The following is a 2,492-nucleotide window of genomic DNA, read 5'->3' as shown; positions in this document are numbered from 1 at the left end:
GCGGAGCGGGGCGGGCGAAGGGAAAGAAGAAGCCCAAGGCCGTCCCGCCGCCCACATCTGGCCCGCCAAGTTCAAACTGGCGCAGCGGCGTCCCGGACGTGCTCTCCCAGCAGGCCCTGCGAGCGCCGCGCTGGGCCAATCGGGGCCTGGGTGCGGTCCCCGTTGCCATGACGACGCGTGAGGCCCGGAGGGTCTTGTTCCGGCTTGCCCAGCGTGGCTTCCTCCGCCGGGCCTGGGCGCCCGGCTTCCGTGGCTGCCCGACCGCTTCCCTGTGGAGGGAGCGCTTCGCCTGCCACGCTGAGGCCGCGCCTGGTTGTGCGTTGCTGGCTGTGAGGTCGAGAATAGCGAGAGTGCCTTTAGTACATAAATTGCGCTCACCAAGAAATGTTGTTCTTTAAAGAAGAGGCCCAAGTCAAATGTACCTGCGCCTTCTTACAAAGAACAGACCTGTATCTATTCGGCGTGCTTTTACTCAGCACGTATTTTCAGGGAGGGGCGAACGTTTGTGTGAATGCGCAAGTGCACCCTGGGGACTATTTATTCCTCTGCCATGCACCCTCTTACCCAGCCATGGGAGCCCCCTGGGCCGATCGACCCTGCCCTGTAGAGTCGGCCAACTCGATGGCAGGAAGGGGGTAAGAGTTGTCCATTTCATTAATATAGAGAACTGGTAAATAGCACACAGTGAAAGTTGATACTGTAAACAACGCAAAGTAAAACTTGTTACAGACCAAGGAATTATAGCAAAATATTTCGATAACATTTCAATCAACAAAATGGGATCGTTAACCAAGGACCCAACAAAGCCCGCTGTCATGGAGTCCCGTGCACATGCAAATTCAATAGCAAACGTGAAGTTGGAATTTTGAAATACATGACAAAAAGTATTAAAATTTAAGAAAGACCAAAAAAGGGGAAATTGGGAGGCTGGCGAGAATTGGAGCAATATAGCTGTTATGAGAAAATTGATGAAAGAATGAAACTAGCTTAACGGAGTAGGGGGAGCCCTGGAGGGTAATGGGTTACAGGCCAGCGGTTTAAACCTACCAGCCTCTCAGTGGGAGAAAGCTGAGGTGGCCTGCCTCCTTAAGATCTAGTCTCCGAAGCCCTTCTATTGTGCCCTATAGAATCACGAAGAGTTGGAATTTTTCAAAATTGGCATGCGGTTAAGTGCCATCGAGTCACTTCTGACTTAGCGACAAGAAGAAGCGCCACTTGGTCCCTCACCATCCTCACAATTATATTCAAGCCCATTGTTGCACCCACTGTGTCCAACCGTCTGGTTGAGGGGCTTTCTTTTTTTCGATGCCCCCTCTACTTTATTGGCATATTTCTGCTTAAGTTATTTTATTAGAACATTTCTAAAACCAAAACAACAGCATCAAAAGTCCGTGAGCCCTTTAAGGACTTCATTTAAAAAATAAATAAAAGTAGCCTATTTATTGAGAAAACCTATATAACTGTAGTGGGAAAAATAGGTTTTATCATTAAAAAGACATTGACTTGAGTCGATGTTTTCCCTCTTGATATTCCAAGTCATTTTACACTATTTTGTGAAAATAGGGAAATAACCAGCCTCATAGTCAATCTATTTGATTGCTCATCAAAGCTTCTAGTACAGGGGTTAGCAAATAACTGGGAAATTATGTTAAGCCCCCAAATGTTTCTGATTTAACGTTTTGGTAGGGGACTTTGAAATGGGGTTACTTCCCTCTTTTAAAGTTTCCTTGATCCGTTATGATCAACTATCACAATGTGCTATAGCAACAAGAGCTGAATGGTGCTGGTGCTTGAAACTAAAGGAGTCCTGTGGTCTCCTTTATTACAGTGCCTTTTTATTCCTGGGACTGAGAAGCCCCAGACACGTTTAGGATTAATATATAAATCTGTAAGTAAGCTGAAAAGAAAAAGCACTTAGTGCAGCTGAAAGGTCTTCAGCTCAAACCCACCCGCCACTCTTAAGGGGCAAAAGTGTGGCAATCAGCTTCCAAAGATTCCAGCCTTAGAAATCCAATGGGCCACCTCTGCTCTGTACTATAGGGTCTGTATGAGTCCGAAGTGATGTACCCACAGGTTTGGTTTGGGTTTAAGCCTCTCTTGAAGCTTTTAATAACAACTCTTTACTATTCATTTATTTTCACTTTCACAGTATTTGAGATCATTGATATTTCTTGCTGGCTCTCTAACCTTTGTGACTTGCAAAAAAAAAAAAAAGATTGACTTGCCTAAAAACTTGTATTTAAAAATTAAAAATAACCTTGTATCTATAAACTGCCGATTTTGTTGCAAAAATAACACCATTAACTGTCAGCCTGTGGCAATGTATTATGCAAATTCTAAAAAATTCTCTCAGAACATATTGAAGTATTTACAGATAAAATGTCTTAGATTTGCTTCAAAATAATTCAGCGGGCATTGGAGGGTGTTACTGAGTAGAATAAAGATGGAAGAGACTGATATGCCAAAAGTCCATATATTATGTCCAAATTAGG

This window comes from Echinops telfairi, unplaced genomic scaffold (genome assembly GCF_000313985.2).
Source record: "Echinops telfairi isolate 266 unplaced genomic scaffold, ASM31398v2 ScPeMD7_60;HRSCAF=208, whole genome shotgun sequence".
Lineage (NCBI taxonomy): Eukaryota > Metazoa > Chordata > Mammalia > Afrosoricida > Tenrecidae > Echinops > Echinops telfairi.
This window is presented reverse-complemented; position numbering follows the sequence as displayed.